Source organism: Nipponia nippon, unplaced genomic scaffold (genome assembly GCF_047370975.1).
Source record: "Nipponia nippon isolate SJK-2023a ecotype South Korea unplaced genomic scaffold, ASM4737097v1 scaffold_3, whole genome shotgun sequence".
Lineage (NCBI taxonomy): Eukaryota > Metazoa > Chordata > Aves > Pelecaniformes > Threskiornithidae > Nipponia > Nipponia nippon.
The window spans coordinates 65,154,628-65,180,716 of NW_028262347.1; the positions used below are offsets into that span (position 1 = coordinate 65,154,628).

General features: G+C 43.1%; 1 protein-coding gene across 2 annotated transcripts in view; it reads left to right on the plus strand.

The window, feature by feature from the left end:
* The first annotated feature begins 821 nt into the window (after positions 1-821).
* Positions 822-26,089, plus strand: part of PTN (pleiotrophin) — a 79,587-nt gene continuing 54,319 nt past the window's right edge. The window contains exon 1 of one of the 2 annotated variants that reach the window (XM_087766671.1): positions 822-1,180. The gene's annotated coding sequence lies outside the window, so the exon portion shown is untranslated. The remainder of the gene's footprint in view (positions 1,181-26,089) is intronic. The other variant, XM_087766670.1, reaches the window with a different exon arrangement.

The following is a 26,089-nucleotide window of genomic DNA, read 5'->3' on the forward strand; positions in this document are numbered from 1 at the left end:
GCTGCAAACTGCAACCCCAGCTGAAACCCCAGCAGTCAATGGACTCAGTCTTTCAGATCAAGGCAGACTTGCTTTGGGGATCGGGAATTACACAGAAATCACCTGGAGTTTGGAACAAGTCCACTTAGTTTTAAATTAAGCTGAGGATTGGGGAACACTCTTATTCAATGGATGTAATGAACCTAGAAGTTGGACAAGCCTGCTCCTAAATGAAAGCTTTGATGTAACTCCAGCAACCACTGCAACGAGAAGGGGTGAAACACCATGACAAAAGTTGTTCCCGTGGCATTTTCAGCCCAAGTTGAAATTAAAAGCTGGGTGTTTGTGCTTTTTATTTTTGTTTGTTTGGGTGGTTTCTTTTCCTTCCCCTCTCCCCAGCAGTATTTCCAGTCCAACACTGCCGTGGCCTAAGTGGCAAGCTGGTAGTCAGCGAGGCTGAAGTTAAAGCTCCCCATAACCCGACAGCCAAAAGCTGCGGACGTTTGTGCCTGGAAAGGGAGCTGCGGCCCCGGCGAGTCCCCGCACCGGCCGGCGGGCACGGCGAGGGGCCCCCCCGCCCTCGGCTCCCCACCCTCGGCTCCCCACCCTCGGCGCCCGGGGGTACCGTGAGGAGAAGGAGGGGAAGTTGCCTGGGCTTAAAAGCCCGTTACCGGCCGGCGGCCCGGGGCCGCGCCGCCCCGCCGGGTTCTCCCTCGGCGGCTGGCGCACCGGGAGCCGCCGCCGAGCACCCTCCGCCGGCGGAGCGCCCCCGTCCCGCCCCGTCCCGCCCCCCCCGGCGGCGGGGGCGAGGCTGCCCCGCGGGTGACCCGCCCGGCGGGCGCGGCCCCACCGCATCACATGAGGGGGCAGCGCGGCCGCTCGCTCTGCCCCGCCGCCCGCCTGCCTCCCTCCTCTCGCCGCCTCGCTGCAGCCCGGGCTCTGCCGAGTCAACGCGCGGATCAGGTTCCCTGCCTCCAGTATAAAAATCTCGGCGAGGAATCTCCGGCGGGAGATAGAGACGGGGCGCGGGGAGTGAGGCGGCGGCGGCGGGCGAGCCCGTCCGTGGGGAAGCGAAGGGACGCGCTGCGGCGGGAGCAGCAGCAGCAGCAGCAGCAGCAGCAGCAGCAGCAGCAGCTGCTCACCGGGGACGCCCGCGGCTCGCCCCTCTCAGCTGCGGGAGAAGAGCCTGTCGCCGCCCGAAGTAAGTCCGAGGGGCGGCGGGGGCTCCTGGGGTCCGCCCGAGGGATGGTGCCCTCCGCGCTCCCCCCCCCTCCCCGGGGGAGGGTGGGAAGCGCTTCCCCCCGTCCTGCCCCTGCCCCAGGGGACTTGCCCCGGCGGGGCTCCGCAGCCCCGGGCCCGCCTCGCCTTATCTCGCCGCTGTGGGAGAGGGGCCGTGGGGTTGGGTAGGAGCCCGGACCCGGCGGGGTGGTGGGGGGCACCTGCGGCCCCGGAGGCACCTGCCCGAGGGGCAGGCGGGGGGCGAGGTCCGGGGGTGCCCGGGAGCAGGGACGGGGTGGCGGGAGCGCTGCCGCGCCCGGCCGCCTGACGGCCGCCCCGCGCGGGGTGCCGGCGGTGGGCCGGTGAGGGGGAGCGCTGGAAAGCCGAGGCAGGGTGCGAAGCAGCGAGGTGGCGGCGGGGGACGTGGCCCAGCGGGGAAGGGAGGCGGGAGTCCTCGGGCTGGTCCGTTTCGAGAGGACAAAAGGGCAGCGGAGTGACCCCGGAGCGGCAAACCCCCTGCAGGTCCCAGTTGCCCTGTGCCAGGAATGTCCCGGCTGAGACTCGGGATAATGAGGTTAAGTTGTACCCTTAGACCGAGTGCTTTGATATTTTTCTTGGGACTTTGCCTTCTCATCCATAGTTTACTTCTGGTGGAACAACTGAATCTAGCAAGTGCTGGTAGATTTATTTAAAACTGCCGTCGTTAGTTTGTGTCTTTCATTTCCTCTGGAGGGGTCAGTTGGGAGAAAATCTGAGTTAACAACAGTGAAAACACAGTTTCCTCCTATTGAGCATATAGACTATTCTGCAAATGTGTTACGGTCTCCAACATTGATGTTTCTAACTCCCTTCGTCCTCTCCTTTTTAAAAGTAGAGCTTTTTATAGGGAAAGAGTAGTCTTAGTTCTTCAGAGCTCATCTGCTCCTCTTACATGCTGCGGTGGGATGTCGCACGCCTCTCTCTTCCACGCTGCAAGTGGTTTGCCTTGGCAGTGAATGTCTGCCGTGCATTAGATTAGTGGTACATGCTGAAGCTGGATGTGAACCCCAGAGACTGGTTGGTTCTTGGGAGCGTTGTGGAAAGGTTTGTAACGTGCATTAAATCCTTCCCTGTGAAATAACCGTGCAGCTATGGATAGTGGTAGGTGTTTTAAGTAGATCCTGTTTGCCCTAAATGACTTGTATTACAGTGGAAGAATGCTTTACCTGTGGCTCATTAACTCTTGAACTTGCTGCCCTTTCCTTGTTTTCCCTTTGGGTCTTGATTTTTTTGAGCTTTCAGCAAAGTTCAACTTTTTGGACAAGAAATAGTGTGTAACTGCTTGTATTAGGGAGAAGGAGGGAAGGGATGGAGAGAAAGAGAGAGAGAAGGGAAGGATATAGGAAAAGTTGTTATAAAGAAATACTTACCTTTTACCTTTTCTAGACAGTGTGCTTGAGCTGATTTACAAAGCAAATTCTATGTTTTTTTTTCCCCTATGTGTTTCTGTTTCCTCCCTGCAAAGAAATAAGAATTAAAAAAAAAAGTCTGAACTTTTGATCAAGAGAAATGGTCTGAATGGGGAAAGAAACCTGCATATTTGTGACAAAATTTGTTGATTTTCTGTAGTAATGAAAATTTGGAAGTGAATGGAGAGGATATTTCATTGGAGAGGACGAACAAAAAAAAAAGCAGGAGCAAAAAAACCTGCTGCATAATTTAGTGACTCTTCCTAAAGAGAAGGCGAGCGGGGGTTTAATATAGTCCTGTCTCTGGGCTAAGCTAAACTCTTTGGTGACTTATTACTTACAAAGCTGTGGATGAAATTGAAGGATAGAAACTTACTGACTTTAGTGTGATCCAGAGCAAGCTCTTGGGTGGAAAAAAGAGAAGCCAGAAACAAATCTTTTACAAATGGTAAGTCTTTGTCTATAGTGTAGAAGTGGCCTAAGAAAAACAGACTTTTTGCAATTATCCAGATGTTTATCACAAGTTATTTGAGATGCAGTCTGTGGCTGATAAATCCTTGCCAGCAGAAGGTTAGTCTTACTATAGTATTACAAAACATAGTGCTGCTATCCCAGCACCATATGCTTGTATTCCTCTACGCCCATACTGACACTGAGGGCACTTTGGAGGCTTATCTTAGTCCTGACACAGCTGTACTGATGGATGTTTTGTGTAGATTCATCTTTCTGTTGCTAATGTGAATGTTATTACTCCAGCAGTCACGGCTCCAGCAAGGTACTTCCCTGACACGTACTATATTTCTTCTCAGTGATTCTGGGAACGGTTGTTCCTGAATCCTCAGATAACAATTAAAAATAATCCTTATTAGAAGCTCTGAAAATGCACTCATTTAACTCATATTCTGTTTTATTTTAGTGTGTTTTTGTGGCAATGAAGATATGATTTATCAAGTGTTAGAGTGTAACAAGTGCATTAGTGTAACACTAGGGCATTAGGGATGGAGCTGGCATTGCTTGCAAAACCTCCTGCTCTGTTCAGGCCCCCTCGTTACCTACGCTCCCAACTGTGGTGTTTTCTGTGGGAACTGGTCTTTAACAATGTATGCTTTGCTTCGATATTTACAACCTCTTGCTGATCAGTGTATCAAAAGCATTTTCGTTTAGAGGATTCATTTCAGGACTTTAATTGAGGAAATCTCTTTGTTTCAAGCCTCTATAATAAACCATTCAAAATGCTGTCTTTGAATGAACTAGGTCACTGTAACGCGCACACACACAGAGTGATTCTCATCTGCTTAGGGTAGCCTGCATTCGGTCGACCCATATCCCTGGTGAGCTTGTCCCTGATTTATCCTTCTTGGACTGGCTTGTTCACAGGGAGCTTATGCTGGAAATTCACTGCTGGAGGTCATTCTCCATTCTTGGCATCTCTGGCAGCCTTAAGCTTAAATTGCAGCCTCATTTTCTATCCAATCAATACCACTCTTATGTCGCTGAGTTTCCATGGTGCCTCCAATCTTCTGTCTACATATTGATGTCTGACAGCAGGAATAGCGTTCTGTGTCACTATATATACTTACTAAACCTGTCAAAACTATTTAGGGTCTGTCGCATTAATTTATGTCCATATCCTGATATTATTTGTATCTGTCGAGCTTTGACTGATGGAACTCGCTGCACTGAGGAATCAGCCCCAACAAAGCACTCCAGGGATGGCTCAAGGGATGGACGTTTTGAGAAAGGGAAAAAGACTCTCTTCTAGAGTAGCTGGGGTAGTCTAGAATCCTTTGAGCACAATAGAGTCATTTTGAAAACATCCAAGTCTCAATGGCTCCAAGTTAATGCTTTGGAAATCATTCTCTATTGTGCTGCTCTGAATGCATAGAGGGTCCTCTCCGATGGAGCTGCGGAGAGGAAAATAGAAAAGTGGGCATTGTCAAGTGTTCAATGTGCATTTGAGGAGAGTTGGGGGAAATTTGAGTCAGTTGTCTTATATCAATTTCTTCAGCAGAAGCACTGTGGAAAAATGAAATTAAAGGAGCGAGCAATGTCTTCTGTAATGTGGACGTTTGTGTTTTACTACAATAACTCACAGGGCACTGTAGTTGTGTGGGAAACGGTATGGCAGTGTCTCTGGATTGACACAGCAGCAACTAAACAAGATGAGAAAAGGCGTATCTTCTGTGTGTCATTAACGTCCAAGGGACTAATATTTGTTATTTGTGCCAACAGTAATAGACACTAATAAAGACAAGTAGATTTTTTTCTATTATTATTATTAAAATATGTTTTGTAAACCGTTGATCTTGTATCAAGCAGAGGTGGTCATCAGCTGGAGAAACTTTAATCTCACTGCCTTTAACATGAGCTTGATCCAGCCCATGAAATAAGAGTTGGCAGTCAGTATGGAATTTGCCGCTTAAAATTTCATTTGCTCTGAGTTGCCAGAAGAACTGATTTTGTGATGCCAAGTTCGTTAATACTTTTCAGACTCTCTTCAGGCTCCTACAGTCTTTTCACTAGTGAAAAATCAAGGACCTTTAAGACTTAAAAGGCCCTGTTGCAGGTGGTGTTTGACGTAGTGGTAATCAAGTAGTTCAGTTTAAGTTTTTAGCAATGGCTTACCTTAACGTGGCAGAAAGGGCCAGTGGGACTTTACCAAACTAGACACTCTCTTGGAATAAAATAAGGTGAGACATATCGGCCAAGGAATAGAATCACTGAACTATTTAAAATATCTGTCTCTACCTCCTGCAGTGGCATCATGATATTTAAAAAAAAAAAAACAACACAAAAAACAACTTTTCTCATTTCCTTACTTGCTTACATATGTGGAGTGAGTTTTTAAAAACTGTAGTCATATTGCAGACTGCTTTTTAATGTCTTTCAGACTGAAGTTTGAGAGAACACAGCTGTAGGCAGTTTCATGGGAGATGAGAAGGGGGAATGTGAATAAAATAAAGAACTAGATACAGTACTGATGCAGCCAGGTGATTTCCACCCCCTCTGTCCCTCCACTCCAAAAAGCCTCTGCCCTTCCTTGCCTTCCCAGAATAGCAGATTGTGGTTTCAATGTGGATAACCTCTGGACGTGAGGAGTACAGCTGACTGTCTGAGGCAAAATCCAGTTTCGTTACATTAAGAAAAATGTATTAATATGTTAATTTGGGCCCTAGGAGCACGTTGCTTGGCAAGTGCCATTGATTGCATGGCAGCTGCAACAGAGGGCTAAAGACTTTTAGAGCAGAAGAGCATTACAGGAGTTGGGGATTTTCTGATAAAAATAGTCTCTGAAAATAAATAGTGCTTGGGGCTCCAGCCCACTGCCATTTAGTAAACTGCAAAGTTCAATTTTAAACTGGACCTTTCTCCTCTGAGGTCTGCCAGCACTATTTCAGAGCTCATTAAATGTTACATGAGAGTGTTATAAAAATTTTCTGTCCTCATTAGTTTCTACAGAGTTCCAGTGTAGCTTGGACGTTGTAAACATCCCCTGTTTAGTTGTAGATGATACCATCATCAAGGGAGGGAAGAGAAAGAGGAGAAATTCTCTAATACCTCAGTCCAAATGCTTGTTTTGACACTGGTCCGCAGCTAGCTAGCAGCATAAATAAAACAGAATTTTTGCCATCTTTAAACAATGTTTTTGGAGCAACTCACTATCTGTACAAGTTCTCCTCCCAGGAGTAAAACCAGACAGAACAACTGGGAGGGAAGGGGAGGCTGGGTGGGCTTTTCTTTCCTTCAGCAAGCCTATTCCTACACACCTGGGCTGATGCTGTGTTGTCTTAGTGGGGCTGGTCCAGCTGGCACTGGAGACAGGCACAACACTAGTGATGCCAGTGATGAGGTGGAGGTAGCCTGTTTCGCAGTCTTGAGTGCAAAGTTGGTCTTGACCTTCTGAGCTTGTTAAGGAAGATAGACCACTCTGCTGTTGTCTTCACCATCTGACTTTGCTACTTGTATCTGTTGCCTTAGGTTGTCCCTAAGGGTTAGAAAGGTAAAAAGCAGATAACTGTGCTCTCTGGGTATATAAGAAAGGAGGAATTCCCTGTGTATTGACACAAGCAGTAAATGTATAGATATATCTGTGGAAGTCAGAGTGTCCCTGTCTGATTGCAAGCAACAAAAATGGCTGAACTGGCTTCTCGAATTCAGTTCCATTGGATATCGGGCACAAAACCTGTTTTGGTTCTCAGAGCCATGTGAACAATGGCATTAGTTTCATAACCAACTAAAGATGATTTGACTATTGCATTTAAAGCTTCCTTGTTTCGACTCGATCACTAGTACAACAGATTTATTAATGTATTTATTTTTTTAGCTGTACTTCTCACACATCATGTATCTCAAAGTGCAAAAGAGCCCTGGTAGTGTAGTGCAAATGTATGCACCCATCTGTAGCCAGCAACAGAAGGCTCACAGTCTGGAGCATCTTTGCCTCCGTGACAGGAGCATCCAAAATGTGCTTAATACTGTGTGTAAGTAGTTTTCATATCAAAAACTTTGTAGTTAAAAATAACCATTTTACAGGTGTTTGGGTTTTTTTTTTTTTTACAGGTTTACAGCATGCAAACAACAGTGGGAAGAGTGACATTGGCTCAAAATGCCAATTTTAATGTTTCTGTGATGCTCTTCTAGGCACTTTGTTAGACGTAATGGATGGATCCCTTAAGAAAGGTCTACTGTCTTTGAAAGTGCCTTAGAAATAGCCTTGGTAGAAAGATGGCACCTCTAATATGGTGCTGTCTCTGCAGTGTTATGGCACTACAAGGTCACAGTTTGCTTTTGGACAATTGGACTTCTTCCATTTCCATACTGAGATCTTTTTCAGCTCACTAAGAATCATATTTTTCCTGTCAAGCAGAGATTAATACTAAACCAGGCACATCCTCCAACCATTATTCAGCCAAAGTTGATGCTTCAGTAAGAGCTTCATCAGAATAAGGACTATAGAATTCATAAGATTTAGAAAAGGTGCCCACCCCTTTGTTTTGGTGACAAATTCTTCAAAATAAGACACAAATGAGTTGTAATGCCACTAAATGGTTGTGACTCTTCTTGCAGCAGAATCTCCCTACTTTCATTCAAAGTGCCTTTGGAGTGAAGCACCTTTTAGTAAATTAAAGATAAATTAAGAGATTATTCTGATACTCTGCCTTAATTGTGGTAGGAAAACACTTGGTTCCTTTAGTTTGAACAATAAAAATTGTGTTCAAAAGTAGCCTCCCCACCATATTGAACAGAAATAGTTTGAACTTCGTGTTCTACCTAGGGTGGTTTCTCCTGGAAACCCAGTCTTCTATGGTGGTGGCTTAGCTTTCCTTCTGGTGCTGGCGAAAGGCCCCTGAGATGCTCTGATTGCTTCCCGATAGCTTGTGCCACCTGACTGCCTGGTTGTTTGCTTGGATTGCTGCCTTCCCAGAGGTCACAAAGATGTTTTTGTTTGCGCAAGAGTCATTTGCTTTTATTAGAAGCCTGCCTGGGTGCAGCTGATATGCAGTAGGGACCGAAGGATGGAAAAAATCTACTGGCTTTCCCTCTAAGGCCAACAGATAGGATTTTCAGCAATCTTCTGAAAACATTGCAAGCTTTGATTCAGGAACTTCATGTCATTTCACTTATTAAATCCTCACTTTCCTAAGCTGTCCCTTTAGCCCATGTTTCCTGTCTGATTTGCACATTGTCAGATGCTTTTGCTAATCTCTGTAGTTGATGTTTGCTTAAGTGATTATTTGGCAGAAGTGTGTGAGCGTGTGTGTGTGATTGCCGTTGGCATGGCAGTTAGTATGATATGGCATTAGCATACTTGCTCCGTGCTGCAGGCCTCCTCCTCTTCTAGGTTTACTTATACAGCAGGGGGACAAAAAAAACCCAGAAAGCCATGGGGGAGCCAGTTATGGTATGGTGATCCTCAGGCTAGTTTGACCGTAGACCTACAGAGTTCACATGAGCCTAAAGGCTGCCCTCATTTTCCTTCTATTACTGATCATAAATAGATCATCCACCAGCAGAGGATTTATAAAGAGCTGCAGGGATTATGGGCTGCCTAAACAGGGATAGCTACATTGAATCTAGTTTTCAGGCATTTCCCTGTGCTCTCAAAATAGCGTGGGAACTGTGTTTATGGGGTGATAAAGAAGAAAAGGCAAGCTCCGCTCCCTTTGTGTTTGTTAGCTCAGGAACCTGTCTTTAAATGGGACACGGAGTTTAGTTTGTGTTTTGGACTCATTAATATTGAGTGGCCATTGGGATTATAGGTGTATGTGTTTTAAGAGGCGTCAGTCTCTTCTCTGTTGTTTGTAATTTGAGCTATAGTCTGCATGTCTCCTGCATTGGAACAGCTTTATGGGCTATGACTTACCTCACTGAGAACAGTGGGATTTAATTAGACAATGTAACTGTAAAAGGGCATGTGAAACCTTTGCTCGATCAGTGCCTTGATTTATAAGTCTAACACAGCGGAAATAAAAATCTCTGATGATGCAGTATGTGTTCAGGTGCGTGCCCTTTAGGAGTGGGTGGGGATGAAATCTCTTGTGAAAAGTTTTATAGCAATACATTTACTGTGGGGCCTTTGGCAGCTTCACTTGATATTTTTCTGGACATCTGTTTAAGCATGAGCTGCTCTTGTGTTTTGTGGGTTTGTATTGGTTGGTTTGGGGTTTTTTTTGTGCGTGTGTGTGAAAGTCAAACTATTGGTGAGCTGGTTTTCTCCTCCACTTTCTGATGTAAACTTTTTCTGTTGGTCCATGTTAATAACTGTACCTGTCCAAGGCATGGTGTGGGCTGGGCATAACCCCTTGCCAAAAGCTGTCCCTGTACGACTGTCTGGTGCTGCGAAGGTTCTGACTTTATCCTAATGAAAGGTGGAGGCTGCTGTCTTCCTGCTGGGATCAGCCCTTGGTTTTACCTCTGAAGGGAGAAAACTTCTGGCTTAACATCTGAAATGGTTTTGTAAAGCTGTCTGGAATCAGAAATGTAGGAAAGTGGGGAACATTTTCTCTCCCTGTCTCTACCTACCTGCAAAATTGGTCATGTTTTCATGACGAAGAAAATCTGAAGTTTAAAAAGGGATGGGAATGGGAAGAAAAGCTGGTGAACTCCCTGCTCTTACTCATAATTTTGATCTAGAAAAGTTATTTTGAGTCTGCTTTCAAAAACATTTATAGATCCTTGTACTATTTTGCAACTGAGATAATATTTACAAACACCTCTTCTTATTGGGTAGCATAATGTGCTACATTACCCTGTCCTTTCTTTGGCTGCTTCTCTGTGCCCAAATACAGCACCTCTGTGCTAATTTTTACAAAGGGTGAGAGCTGTTGAGAGTTGGTGAGAATGGCTGGAGATTGGATACTGCCGTACAAGGAAAGGACTAAAAAACAAAGGTGGTATACTACAGCATGTACTTTGTTCGTTTATTTGCTATGTACTATAGTCTGATTTAAATTATTTATGACTATATCTACAAGGAAGTAGTCCTTTAAATGAGAACCCCTCTTTCTTGTGCTAACAACAGCTATAGGTTGAGTGGATATGGAGACTGTGTGTTTTTATAAAGAAAAAAAAAAAAGATGTGTAGACACTTTTCCCCAACATTGTGTTTTACACACACGTCAAAAGCAAGTCTCTGTTTGGAGAAACTTTCCAAACTGTAGAAATGTGTAGCAAAAATGTGTTATCTAACTTCAGACTTTCCAATTGCACAACATGTACTATAAATGACAAGTTCACATCTTTTTGTATTGACACTTTCAACATGTACAATAAGGCTCTAATTCTAGTTGGGATTTTACCAACTGAGATTTCTCAAGTAATTGTGGGTGGGAATTTCTTGTCTTATTTAAATAGGAAATTCTGAAATAAACAAAAAACCCAAAGCAGGAGAAGTGTAAATTATCTAAGTCAAGAAAAATTGAATTTGAAATATTTCACATAAAGCTTATCAAAATGGAAATTTGTGAGTTACTGAATCCAAGATTTCTTTTCCAGGTCAGTGAAATTCTCGTGCGTATCTAAACACTTGCAGCACTTAGTGGGTACTGAGGGAATGGAAATGAGAACTTGAGCCTACATATGATAATAGATACATTGGCTACAGTAAGCTTTTCACTGATGCCCTGTGATGTCCAGCTGATGCTGTTCATTATGGAATTTTTATGATCATGATGTCTTACAAAAAGAGTGGTATAATATGCAGCAGTGGGGGATGAGGAGGATTTTCCCAAATTTATCCTTTCCTGATCAGTTTATTTTTTTTTCCAAAGTATACCTTTGAAAAATAGAATATAATTGTAATAATTGTAAACATTTGTAATACTCGTAAATTATTACAAAAATATTTGTATTACAAAATCATTTCTTTACAAAATAATGGTAAACAATTGTAATAATTTGTATTTGTTATTTAAAATTATTACTACTATAATTATAGAATTGAATAAAAATGGAATTTTGATTCCATTTTTTCCCAAAGACTTGTGCATGTTCATTTCAGTTGCTCCACAGGTCATGGTGTTTGGGATTTTTTTTTTTTTTTCCTTTCTCCCTATATAATCATAGCTTCTGTTGCAAAAGACATTTTAGCCTTTGTTCGGTGTTAAGTACACCCTTAGCCTAGAATAAGTATAGTTTTCACTGCCTGGTGCGGTGTGTGATTTGTGTGAAATGAAAGGGATTTCTTTTTATCTCATTTATATCTGTCTTCTGTTCCTTCAGGTTTAAAAAAGTATTCTAGGCCTAAAAACTTTTTGGAGTAGCAGAACTTCCAAGCTGCGGCAGCTGATCCCAGGTGAGCTGCTCGCATTGTGCATCCTCTCCTGCTTCTCTAGTTGCCTTGTGCAGATTCCTGTCCGGTCGTAGTTTTGCTGCCTTGCAAAGGTAAACCGTTGAAGGCTGCTACTGTTTCTATATCAAAAGCTGTATCAGCCTGTGAAATAGGTCTGGATTTTTCTAAGACATGGATCACGCCCTGTGAGTAGCAGTCCAGTTGTACAAGATATAAAAGCGGATGGAAGAGCATGGGTTGAGTTCTGTAAAACCAGGGTTATGTGGACTGCTTAAAACTCTTCTGCAAGTAGCATTCATCTTCCTTAGCTTTAAATGTGTATAGATCTGAAATGGATTTTTCTCTGCACAGATAAACCACACCCAAACTGTTTTGTTTTTGAAGATGTATTTCCATAACTCTGAATAGCTGATGTTTCCTTAATCTTAATTCTGAATTCCTGTCTCTCTAATGTCCTTATTTTCATAACCCAAACTTCTCTTTGCTTTAACCTCTCTTCTATTTAAATAGTGTAGTAGGACAGTCTTCATAAATATTACACATTCGCTCATGTATCTCATTTTCAGTGGCCTTTTACAGCCTCACGCCTAGTTCTACATCAGCAAAATGTTTTCAGCTGGTTTATTTCTAAGCATGCTCACAATTTATGCCCTTATTTTAGTGAGCACATTTAGCTGAAATTTAACCCGGCATTCTATACTTGCATTGTAGTTTCCACAGTCAAACATTTTTCATATTATAGTTTAAAATTTTAGAAGCTCTATTATAAATCTTTGTCTAGTCTGAAAAGACTCTTGAGCTAAGCACAGGGATATGACATCTTTTGTCTCCAGGACTTTTTTGGTGTCTAGAAGTTAATTCAGTAATCACTGGTATATAGTAGTATGTAAGCACATATATTCTTGTTCCATTAGACTTCAATGTGTCTGTGGTGAATTTTACCTGATATTTTTGTCGTTTGGTTGCCTGGATAGTTGTGAGGACAAGAACCTCCATATTGTTGACTAATACTGTTTTATATAATCAGCACATTTTGTTGCCTTGTTTTTCATTCTTTCTTTCGGATACTTCATAAATGCACTTGGCAACACTAATCCTAGGCTGATCCTTGGTGTGCTACAACCCCCTTCTGTAGGAAGAGCTGGTTATTGTTCTTACCCTGGGATTCTCAGTCACCTGACTAATATTTAAAGAGTGATAGGACCTTACCTCTTATCCCAAGATTACCAGGCTCTCCTAATAGTTTATTTCAAAGTCTTTGAAAATCCAGACAATTTACATCTAGTGCAAAATAGCCAGGTTAAGTTTTTAAAGGCTTCTTGTAGATTAGCGAGGTGTGATTTATCATTGTGAAAAATGTGCTTTTTATAGACTTTCCTAGTTTGTGGGGCTTCTGTTTCAGGCTAGCTGGTTTACACTTGCCTTTAACTCATTTTTCTCAGCTCTGGAAATGCAGTTTAGTGCAATTGAATTTCTAAAGTTGTTTCTTTTTTTTTAATTTACTTTATTTTAGTTCTTGTAACTCTGTCTGGCAGTTCTGCCTCAAGTTCTTTACTTGTGTCGCCCTCGGGCATGCATCTCTCTCCCCTGCTTTGAAGTGAAAACTGAAGCAGAGGAGCCATTTAACTTCTATGCAATATCTTTTTCTGCCCTCATTGACTTCTTTGCATCAGGGTAGTCTGCAGTATAGTCTACAGGACCCAGCAGCTCTTCGGGAGTTCCATTTTCCCCGTGTGCTTAAGGAGTGCCTTATTACTTGTCACTATGTATTTGCCTCCTTGTTCCTCAACCTTGCTCTTGGACCTCTTAATCTCCATTTTGCATCTCACCTGCCAAAGTTGTTCTTTCCTATTAGTTTCACTTGGGCTGGATTTCCATTTTCTTTCTCTTAAGGATATTCTGTGAGTTAATAAGTTCTTAAACTACATTTGAGAAGTTTGTTTGTTTGTTTGTTTGTTTTCTTCCTTCCTCCTTCTTTTTTCTGAGTGGCCAGGAGTATGATCAGTGATTACACTTTGGCATCCTTTCAGAATATCTGTGCTCATTCCTTGCATGCCTTATTAAAGGCTCGCAGGGAACAGAAAGAAGTGACTCACAAATACTGTGCTTCTTGAAGCCTACTTCTCTTAGGACTGGTGACGACCTCCCAGTTGTAGCATCCACCATAATCATGTAATAACTCTGGGGTGAAGATTTCAAAGGACTGAGAGATAATTCTGTATTTACATTCCATAGAAATGCATCTGAACTGTGGCAATTTTCCCTTTGGAAATTAGTCTGGAAATGTAGCCCTGTCTAATTCATGAATAAATTCTTTTCCATTGTTTGGGACTAATTTATTGTAGCCTTTCCTTCTGCAAGCTTCAAACCAGCTGCGACCATATCAATTGGTTATGCTGAGAAGAAAACGTTTATAAAAATTATCTCATTTTCACATTTCTAGGAAAATGGTAATGTTGTCATAATTTGATCACCAAGTATTTTAAATCTGTGATCTCTGGTCTGAATTGGAGGCTTGTATTCTACCATCCTCGAGACAGTAGCTCAGAATTTGTAGTTGGAAACACTCCCCTAAAGTACCTCCCTGTGATGCTCACTGAAGGCAGCCTGAAAAGTCAGATTTGTACTTCTGACTTCTTCCTCTTTCTTACCTGGTGTGTGTGCAAGTATAGCTCAAGATTGTATGTTTTCTCCTTTTAGAAGAATCCCCTCTAAGCATTTTAGCTAAAGGCCTGCCCTAAAGTCCACCGAAGCAACTAAATACATACATGAATATATAGATTCATTGTGATTTAGATTGGCTGTATAATTTGTCATTAACACTTCTTGTGTTACTGCCTTTTTTTTGATTAACACTTGAGCAAACTGTGCTCCAGGAAGCTGTTTGTGATACCAGAAATGCAAGCTGATTGCACTCACATACATCTGATTTGATGCCCTGATGCTTTCCAGCTGTGGTAAATGGACAACTATTTGAAAACAAGCATGTTTTCAGAGTTGGAATATCCTGTGAAAACTACCCATTTTCCCTTAAGTCTGGCTGTGTTCAGTTCATCTGATGCTGATTTACTCTCCCAGCATCTCACAGAGAATGTTTTTAATATTAAAATTCTTGTAGTAACACTTACACTTCTAAAATGTTTTTCATTTAATTCCTAGAATTATTCATATTCTGGGCAAAATTGATGCCTCCTCCCTCGATTTCTGTTATGGAAAATCAAGACTTAGCAAGTTGTGGTTACAGGTACTTTAGGATAATTACCTTTTAAGTAATGAATCCCAAAGCAAATCTTTGGTTTTTTTGAATGGGAGGAATCTTTTGTTGCATCCTTTATTTCAGAGCTATCCTGCATGCTCAGTGTTGGTGGGAAGGACAGAGTTTGAGGACCCACTTATGTGCTTGCTCCTCAGCAGAAGGTCGGGAGCAGCCCCTTCCCTAGGTTGCATCTCTGTGCACAGATGGAGTGAGAGAGACAGGGGACAGTAGTGCGTTATCATCAACTGATGTCGCAACAATCTCAAAGCCTCTGTGCATTTTTTTTTTTTTTTGTATTTCAATGCAAGCTGGCATCTCTTTATCAGAAGCAAATCATTTTACACAAACATATGCCAAGAGCAGGAAGAGAAGGCTAATTGATCAGGAAGACAGAAATGGGCTTCTGTATTTAACAGGATTTTTTTTTTTTGTGCTAGTGGAACAAGATTTATAGTCATGATTACTAATCATAGAGGTCCTTTGAGCCCTTTCTTAAATCCATATCTCTAGAGAAAAGCATCTGTAAAGGAATACATAGAGAAAAAGAGGCAGTTATGAACCTCAGCTAGGCAGTGCATACAATTGTTCTGCCTTAATTTTTAGCAAACTAGTGCATGCAAGTTAGGTACGTTGCCACTTGTAAGCCCTGTCTCTCAGCATTTCCACGTAAGCTTGTTAACTGGATTGGGCTGGACTTAAGAAAGAGCTCATTCCTATTCTTGATGCGCTCAAGTGGCTTTTATGTAGGGTGCTGTGAATGGGCACAAGGGCTTGTCACGATGTGAGTCACTAAATGTGTTACAGCTTTTGCCATGACACACGCAGCATCAGCAGTAACAGAAGCCAACCAAGGTTGCAGTTACCCTCCTGCTTCTAATGATACCGCTTTTAGGTCACCTGCCTACGATGCCTCTGTGTGTGGCAAATGAAGGGGTGACAAGTAGCTTTTGTTTAAAGTAAACCATTGTTTAGTGTAAGAAGACAAATGTGTCTGTTTTTGATGGTACTCCACTGCACATAGGCTTTGGAAATGAAATAACTTGACCTTTCTTAATAGCACACCTGTGTTTCACATCCAGCTGCTATTGCTGCTGGACTGAACCTCACAGTTAGTATACTGATCAGAGCTCAATGGAAATATTTTTGTTGTACGACAGGTAGAAACAAAGACCTCTAGCCTCCTTGGACTGGAGTGAGCCTTCAGCTTTGGATGGTGGGTCTGTGAGATGTGATGGCTCTGTTAACGCAGCAGTGTCATATTAGCCCATCGATAATGCTAGTGTACTCTGCTGCTCTCGTGTTCCCCCTGCCAGCTCACACAGGATTCACGGTGTTGTCTTATGGTGTGCTTTTCTGTACGTGTGGTTTGCAGGCAGCTTGTGAGGTGCCAGCATAGCCTGCCATTGATCCCATTCTCCTCCTTCCCTGTTTGCATGGTGAAGCAGAAAGCATGCGTGTAGAACTTGCAAATCACAGCAACAGAGGTCACAAGCACAGTAAAAGTTGAAATGATCCTGACAAACTGGACGGTTTCTCTGCAATTGAGAGAGTCTTTCACAGAAAAATGAAACATGCTGTCCTTTGGGGTTAATAAAATGGGCACACATAAAACTTGGAAACATGGTTGTAGGATGGCAGGAGAAGGTCTGACAGCAGTTTCTGTATGCTGCAGAGAATGCTGAGTGTTCATCTGCTAACCCAGTCAGTCCAGGACAGCTGAGCTCTAGTTGTGGTTTGTATGGGTTGCTAATAACTTTGATGCACAGGGACTAATGTACCTACTGGATGCTTTCAGTCATGACACATTTTGGCCTGAGAATTTGTATCTCCAAGTGAGAATCGAGTGGAGTAGCTGGAATGTGTTTGACCACATTTGATGCTACTTCAGCATCTGCCTCTAGAGGCTGGGTTTTTTAGGCGGGGATCTCTCACAGCATTTGGGTTTGGCATTTGTGATTCCTGCGACATCTGCCAGAGCTATCAAGACAGATGAAGGTGGTGTCCAAGAAAGGACTGAAGGACAAGGTGCTCTAAACCTGAGGACAGAGAAATTTTACAATGTGCCATGACAAACCAAGGCAGGACTCACCGAGAAGTTCCCCTGCCTAACGTTCATTGTAAAACCAGCTAAGCTGCCGTGCTGTTATGCCCCTTTCCCAGGGCCGGGTCTGGGATGGCAGGTGGAGCGGCTGGGATAAAGGGCTTTCACGTTGCGGGGGCAGTGGATGCCGCAGGTAGCGATTAAGAGGTGCTGGCAGTGTGGTGGTAGGGAGTACAGTGACACAGATGACTGGGGTGGCAATGCATCATATTTCCCCCCCCCCCCCCCCCCCCCCTTGTGGCTAGAACAGGACTGTGAATACAGAGGAGGTGCTGTAGGATAAGACACATGGTTTTATGAAAGTCCAAGGCAAGAGAAATAAAGTGGTGCAGACACAGTGTGAAAGGCATTTGCAGAGCTGTGCGTGGGAAGGCTACATTTCACTTGCCTGCAGCCAGCTTGGTGTAGCTAATAGTATTTAATGCTCTGTTGTTTGTTTGTTTGTTTGTTTGGGTTGTCTCCCCCCCTTTTAAGCAACGTATTTACCTCATAAGGGAAAAAGAAATCTTATTCATTCATGTAGTACCTTTCTGGGCACTAGGAACTGCAGTTTGCAGTTGACACAAACACATTTATTCCTGGCTGAATAAGCTGGTCCTGAGATGTTGTGGGCCTGTTCCTAAGCAGGTGTGTGATCGGGCTTCCATGGAAATCTGCCTTTCTGTGTCATACTGTCAATTCAAAAGGCTTCAGGAGCTTTTTAAAAGCTGGTCATGATCTGGGCCCATTTCTGGTTGATCTCCCTCATTCCCTTGGCTATTCTAACCGCTTCTTTAATTTACAGCGCCTGAGGCTTGAGGGGAAAATCCCATCACAAATCTACCTGGAGTCTCCAGATTCTTTGCTGCATACGGAGTTCAGGCTTTCTCTTGCTCTCATGGGGGGGCGGAGGGGGAGGAATCTATTGCAGACAGCAAATTGGGTTAAAAAGGCAAGAGATGAAATAAACATACCTTATATCTTCCTTGGATATAAGGACAAGTGAGTGGAGTATGAGACTGCAAGGGAGATCAGAGGCAGATCTCCTTCAAAGATGATTCTCCAGGCAGGTGAGGATGGCAGAAAGTTTGCAGACTATTTGAGGAAGTTGGTGTCATAGTGCTCCTCAGAAGCCTGGGTGTTAAATAGTCTCTTTCCCATTTTCCCAGTCACACAGCTGCATAAGATAAAAGCTTCATCAAGCTCCTAGACCTTGGGCTGGTCTTGCAAAATCAAGCCAGCCGTTGTGAGAGGGGTTAATTCACACCATCGCCACAGAAGACAAAATGGATCTTTGAAACAAATGTGGTGGTGGGGGTAAACCCATCAATCATGTGAATACTGCTTTACAGTAGTTCACAACTGCAGCTTTTTTCTTAAGCAAGGGCTGGCTGAGTCCAATCAATCCCTTGGCTCTCAAATAGGTCTCAGCAGGCAGTAGCTTGCTCCTTGTGGGTTTGTATGTACATGAAAGCCCACTTTATATTAACTCTGTGGAATAGTATTTTTTTTTTCCTCTCTCTAAACCCCTTAGCGCTAATTCAGTGTAATTATACTCATTGAATACAGTACTGACAGCCCCACTCCTCCCCCTTTCCTGTCAGGATATTGGCCTAAAAATCACTAGATGAAGAAAATCCAAAACAATGATGGGATTCTTTGTTCTGGCCTTCTACATAGGTTTTTATTATTTTAATGTAACCCATTGGTCACACTTTCAAGTATTTCCTTTAAAGCTGAAGACTGAAAATACATTTTTATTTTTTGTTTTAAAAATTAATGAAGAATTAGACTTTAGGCTTTAAGGAAAATACTGCAAAACTCATTACTAACTGAGCATTGGCGTCATTATTAACAGCCTGAGGCTGCTGAGGGCCTCTATCTACGTTTTTGGAAATGGTGAAAGGTGCCAGGAAAAGGCAGGGAGCCTCTTTCCACCTGTTCCTTCCCCTGTCTATGTCTGCATCTCAGTGATGGGTGGCATTTTCCCTGTTGTGTTTTCAGGGCTGCAAAATAAAGGTGCAGGTGTCTTAGCACAGCATGTTGTAGTCCTTTCTAGTTCCATATATGTGAATGAAGCTTATGTAGTGGGAAATATCTGGAAAGCAGTGACTAAAAAGGATTTTAGGGGTTGTAGGAAGTAGGCATTGGCATGTGAGCTCTGAATGTAGTACTGTGGAGAAATGTCTAAAACCAATTCTTAGGCGTATAAATGAGAGGGCCAGACTAGGACGATGGTGCTGATGAGAGAGATACCAGGATAAGACATTCTCTCTTGGTGTCAACATTTTCAAAAGGTGCAAAAAATAAAAAGGAAAGGAAAAACTCTCCAACAAACTAATGGCTGGAGAAAGTTTGCTTTGTGGCTTAAAGAGCTTAGTCTGCCTGACAGACTCAAAAAGAACAGATAACCACATTATAAATATCTTTTAGGGAAGAAAAATAACAAGTACTGAAAGCCTCTATAACTTACTGGGGAAAGCCATGATAAGAAAAATTCAATTACAAACTAATTTACTATTTTACAGTGTCGATGGTGGGAGGGAGGATGATAATTTCACAAAAGCTTTCACAGAAGGCAGTGGATCCCTCATCTTACGAAGCCTAAATGGCAAATGTGGAGTTGTGGATTCCAGAAGATTGGTACAAGGAACTAACTTGGGGCTTTTGCATAGGGACATCCATTTTGTCTTGACAGAAGAGTTTTTCTCAGCTGCTCAGAGGTGAGATGTGGGCAGGTCAGCGAAGCAGAAGTCTGTGTTTTAAAAGATAGCAAATGTGTCCTGCTTTAACAAGTAAGGGGGTTCTCTTTTTAACTGTCATACACAAAGACTGTAATTTAGGTGCCAATTTGCTTCCTACAAAGGCTGTAACATGTTGCAAGTCACACTTCTTGTGTTGCCCTTCATCATATCAACTTGTAACTCAACTGCTGTAAACCTAGTAGGATAGAGCCAAACATCACGTGAAAAACAGAGTGAACAGGGGAACATGCATTATAGAACCTAAAACGGCCATGCTGGGAGGGCATTTACCATTAAAGTACAGAGTTGCTTACTCCTTCCTTTCTAAGTGTGGATTTTTTGGTTTTGTTTTTTTTTTTTTTTCCCCCTGCTTACCTTGCCTTAGTGGAATGGTAGCGAAGTGTGTGCTTTCCTTTCCAATCAAGAGTGATTTTCTTCGTAGCAGACAGGCAGACCACAGCCCTTATTCCTGAAACCCCGGCCCTTTAGCACAAAAGGTCTCCATCCAAGCATTGTCTTACTGTCTTTAGGTCTTGGCTGTATAAAGCCTCTTGGAAAAGTGAATCTGAATGAAGAAAAACATGCATTTGTGAGATAGGTAGATTGTGTCAATTTTTTAATGTAGACAATTCTCTTTAGAGTGAAATAAACTGGATCAAACTAAGGTGTTGCCAGTTCAAAGAAGAGTGTCCACACCATTGTGTGCTATTTCTTGCCTACTTTTAGTTGGAGAATGTGCAAGCTATGCGGGGATAAGGAGGTCTTCTGGATTTTGCAAGACTGAGGAAACAGAGGCATTAGAGAGGAGGAGGGTGTCAGCTTTATTGGCTTCCTTTGCTCATGGGATTGAGGAACCTTTATTTATGCTTTTCTAGTCATGCAGATAAGCTAGTTCTGTTTCCAGAATCAGGAGAAATGCTGATTTTTCTCTCATTGAGAAGAATGATGGAGCTTAGCAGCTTTAAACTCTAGTTCAGTTTGAGCACTGGCTATAGTTATAATAAATTGCTGGCTTTATTTAAGAAGATTCTGAAAGATCAAATCCCCAATAGGGTTTTCGCAAATGGGAAAAACTTGTTTGTTTCTCTCTCTCTGAGAATATGGAACTGTTCCACTATGTACATTTCCTTAAATTGGGTTTTCATGTGTAATACAACTTGGGTGGGGAGGACGGGGCAAAAAGCAGAAGTTGTAAGCCTGTGATGTGGGAAGTGGCTATAGCCTACACCAGTTCCCCAGACCTTAGAGCAGCCTCTGTTCTCTCTTTCTCCTGCTTTGTTTTATGCAAAGGTCATGCTTCCCCAGTGACCATTAGGATGCATTACCTTTTGTTTTATCTCTGTGATTAATGTTGCCTAATTTAATGATGATGATGATGTAGCGGAACCATCTGGTGATTCAACTTCAAAAGGCTGAAGCTCTAGGCTGAAAACTTTGGATAGGACTGCCAGCACTGGGCCAACCCGGTTCCTGTAGAGTAGGGGGAAAGTAATTTTGGATTTCTAGAGCTGATGAGATATTTCTTCTCTAGCTTTATGCAGGTAGCTCCTCCTCTTGCTACATAAAATTGTTTTCAACACGTTTTGTTGTTTAGGTGAGGGCATGTTAATTTTGAACTTTCTTCTGTGAGTAGTTGCCTAGATAGCAAACCTTCTAGCCCAAGAGAGAACTTTGTTTAAACAACACAGACAGTAAGTATTACAGGAGCCAGATAATTGCAGGTAAGTAGGCATCTTGATGAGATTAGAAGGGCAGGAGTAGATACAACAAACAGAGGCTTATACCTTATGAGCTATGCTGATTAGCTCCTAATCCTTAAGCAGACTTTACTGAACTCTGCCTGGTTGAATTGTTCTCTCTTGGGACACTGTTTTCCAATTTGTATTGCTGACACAGAAGATCCATCCATGCTGCCTTTTGAGTAGTTGTGAGCTGCCAAGGCTGAGAGTTCAAACCCTGGAGCACACTGAATTGGGGAACAGCAGCCAGGAGCTGGTGCTCTTGCTGAACAGATGGTGACCCAGAAAAGCTGTATGCTCAGCATTAAGTACTTAATGACATGCAGGTGTCCTTCATGGTTTGGAGCACTGAAGTTTTTAAATGTACTGTAGGAAGTTGGTTACTTTGAAGACCAAATGAGGCTTCCCACCTCTGTGGAGCCATTTGTGGCACAATTTACTGCTACCAAAATCTATCCACTTAACATAAACAGATGTGCAGCACGGAGCTGACCTGAACTTCCCTACAGTGGGAATTAAGCAGGGATCAACCAGAGACACATTCATTCAAGACAATTCAAAGTCTTAGCCTGAGGCCACCAGAGAGAAGAACCATTTAGAGGGTAATTCCTCACTAAGATATTACTGTTATCTGTTCTTAGCACTAAAACAAGTTGTTTTAGACCAGAGCTGTGTGGTTGCTCTGCCTGTGTGGAATAGCATCATCCTGTTAGAATCACAGAATCATTAAGGTTGGAAAAGACCCTTAAGATCGAGTCCAACCGTTAACCTATCACTGCCAAGTCTACCACTACACCATGTCCTCAAGCACCACGTCTACCTGTCTTTTAAATACCTCCAGGGATGGAGACTCAACCACTTCCCTGGGCAGCCTGTTCCAATGCCTGACTACCCTTTCAATGAAGAAGTTTTTCCTAATATCCAACCTAAACTTCCCCTGGTGCAGCTTGAGGCTGTTTCCTCTCATCCTATTAACTATTGCCACGCCCTGAATAAATAGTCATTTTTGATAACTAGCAAAAAATTTCCTACGTGATCTCTTTCTTTCTGTTTGCAAGCCAGCTTTTGAAGAGGCAAATCCACGGGTCCATGGGGGTGGGGAAGAGAGGAAGAGGTCTGCAGGCCAGAGGAATGGGAAAGATGAGGCACAGTGGGAGGGCCAGCACTGTAAGGTTGCTTAGGCTCTTTCTTCTCCCCCTCTGCTGTGTTGCAGTGCTCTCCCTTCTGTCCTCAAGTCTATGAGCTTGTAGCATTACTTCTGGCTCTTCTACATCTGCAGAGTTGCTTCTCATGAAGGATAAGGCATAGCGAGGTAGCAGTGGTTCTGCATCATGCCTTCAGTGCTGGCATCCTTATGTGGTGAAATGTGCTTCACTAGCTTTAACAGGTGATACCTGCGGTCTTAGTGAGCTTTTGGGTATTTGGAGGGAATGATTCCCCTGTAACGGGAAACGAGCAACAAGGTAAAAACCCCACCTCAGTAGCAGGCATTCAGCAGGTGAAAAGGAGCATTATCTGTGCCTGCTTCCATTTTTGATAGACACGTTTTGATATCTGTGGAAGAGAGACTTGGGAGCAATGGAGAATGCCAGCTTTAGTTTCAGTTCATTTGTATACAAGTTGTCACTTCTATTTTTCTTTTTTTCAGAAGGCTTTGTGAATATACTGGGTCCCTCTCACTGTGACTCACAGGCTGTATATACTACCTTCAGTAGCAGTGATCTGTTTTTTCAGCCAAGGGGCTCCGGGAGGTCATGCCTGTACTGTTGGCAGAGGCCCAGCTGAAGTGAGCCTTTCTCCTTGTGTGCCTGAACTCCCCTCCCTGGGGATTGCCTGGGGTGGCTCAGGATAGAGCTAGAGTATGAGCCACCACAGAGGGTAACACAGGTTATCAAAAAGCTGAAGCCTAAGTATGAGCTCTGAGCCTCAGCTCACTGGCCAGCAGAGGTGCTAATGCCATTCCCAGGAAGCTTGGCTTGGCATCTTGGTCACTGAATTAGCAATGAATAAAGTTTAATGATTCCTGCCTCTCAGGTGATACCTTTTTCACTAGAATGCTAAAAAAGGAATGAAATTGCAGCAAAGGGATTGGGGGAATGAATGGGAATCATGCCTGATTAGCTTTCGGAAGGAGGAAAAAGAATCACATGGTTCAGATGGTAATCGCTCTGTAAGGGGCAACTATCTCCTGGAGTTATCACTTAATCTCTAGGTAGGCTTTCTTCTGAGTCAGACTTAACGGATCAGCTTTGGACTGGCCTTCAGTGAAAAGGAGAACTGCATTATCATTTCTCTGTCAGGTTAAGGCAAGAAGGCCATCTTAGGCAAGAATTTTACTCTTACTGAGATCTGCCCTTTACAGCTTTTCTCCCATAACCATCCCAAAGTGCCCTGCTGGCTTCTGCCTAATTTTTGGTATGCTTGAGATTAATTTTGACTGGTTTTTCTGGGAAGTGATTAATGGTAGAAGTATCCTAGTATAATCTATGACACTCTTATCTAATACCTTCGCAAAAGATTCTGGGTTTAGGGAATCACTTGCCCCTGCTTCTTGCCTTCCTTCTGTCCTGCTTCTCTCTTTTTTTCAAGTGGTGCAGGCAAATAAGCTCTTTGGAGCTGCTGCATCTCAGACTTTCCCTTCTCTCCTTTTCCCTTTCTTTCTGTCACTGGCATCAGCAAGCTTCCTCAGCTCTGGAGGACAGCATGCAGTAGCACCGTTTCCTTCGTCTGACGTTGGGATACATGGTGTCATTTAACTTTTTTTTTTTTCCTTTTACTGTGCATTTGTAGATGCCCCGAAAGAAGGAGCTCTTTGCCAATGCAGTTGTAGTGAGGTTGTGAGAAACGGAGGAATTGGAGAACCAGAACACCGGTGCTATGTCTGAGTGAATAAGCTATTGCCTTTTCAGTGCATTTGCTCCCTAGTGCTAATAATTGCCTTGATATTTGATTGATATCACATATCAAGACAAATCAAGCTACGTGATGCAGAGGTGATGGGGAGGAAAGGCAGGTGTAGGCACTGGGGGCAAAATCCCTCTAAAGTAGGAGATTTGATGAAGGGAATTTAAACACTACAAACATAGCTTTGTTTCCAGTTATATTTTTTCCTTGCAATGACCTGCCTGTCCTTTTTAGGCTTTCACTGCTATTTCTTTTCAGGCGTTTCTCCCTTCTCCCCTCCAATTTCCATCCTTTCCTGGTAATCTGACAAGAAATTCTATCTGGGGAAGGGGCTGAGGAAATAACCCCTCCTCCCCAAATAACAGCATCTTTCTTGGTGGAATCTGCAGTTTTTGCAAATGAACTATGTTCCCTCACACCTCCTGTGCTTTTCTTTTTCAAATCACATAACTTCCTGCATGAGGTAACCTTTTCTATCTCAGTCTGTCTCTCTCCCTTGCTTGCTCTCCCTCTGGCTTGCTTTTCAGTCAGCGTTGCTCTCTGGGTCCCTTGCTCAGTGATGAATGAGTTTCATTCATCTTTCTTTTGGGGGCTCTGTGAAAAGCTTTAGACTTTGCCTGCTCCCATTTTTTCGCTCGGCTATTCATTTCCATGGCAATGGAGAAAGGAGGGGGGCAGCAGAGTGGGTGGCAGTGGGGCCAGAGGTCAAGAGTGGCCACTTTCTGAATTAAAGCTTTGAATTCCATTAAAGGTGACATGTTGTAACCTGGAGTAACTCTCCAAGAACTTGGCTGTCAAAGTCATCAAAGCAAAGGGAGAGGGAGGCAGGAGAAAGAGAGAGATCAGAGGAGGAGGAACTCAAGAGCTTGGAGTTGCTGTCAGGATTACATCTGGTGACTTAATATAGGGGTAGTTCATTTGTGTTGCCACACATTGTGCTTCAGTGAGGCCGTGCTCCGAAGTCCGCACGCGGATGGGGCGTGCGAGGTAGAGAGGATTCCCCTCATCCTTTGATCAACAAATGTAATCTTCTGATTAAATAAACAACCCTTCCCCTCCAAGAAATGGGAGGGGGGAATTGAGTATAGATAAGTATCCTGGCCACTTTGGGATGTCATTAGGTTATTTTTTCATTTCTTTCACTGAGGTGCTAGGAGGACTCTGCCAACAAAGATGAGGGATGTTTTCTTGGCATTGTACAAGCAGTCACTGAGAGAAAGTCTGTGTCCCAGAAGACAGCACATGAAGTAGAGCAAAGTTTATCAAGCTGTTTCCAAACATCCAAAATTTAGGTGTTTTAAAAACATAAAATTTGGAAACTTGCCAATCCCTATATTAAAAAAACAAAACCAAAAGAAAACCTCCTTAATTTTGTCATTTGCAGATGTTTCTCTGAAGGTGGATTGTCGGGGAATCGGAAGGAGGCACCAGAACCTCATATATTCTGAATTCACATCCCCTCTTTGAACAGTCTCATCATGGTGCTAATCAGGGTCTGTGTTAAAACTCTTTTCTCACTGCCACCTGATGAGCCAGTGGTTCAAAGCAGAATTTTCTGTTAGTTCCCAAGTGCATGATCTTGCTTCTGGTACTCTTGAGCTTCAGAACTTGTTATCCCTCCATCCCCAAGGTTATCCAGTTCTTTTATGATGGCCTGATCCTAACGTGTACTAGCAGGAAAGCCTGCTAATTTTATGGTATATAATTTTTTTCATCCTTGGTCTCATATGTTTTCTGTATTAAATGAAAACGCAAAAGTTTGGTGCTAAACTCCTTGTGGAACTCACTTTGAAACCTCTCCCCAGCCTTTTATTTCTCAGCTTGCTAAATCTGTCTAGATCCCAAACTGGACAATACTGTTCCTGCCAGTCCTGAGTATGCCATTGTCAAAAACTGTGCTGTGTGTTCAGCAACCAAGATTTATAAAAGT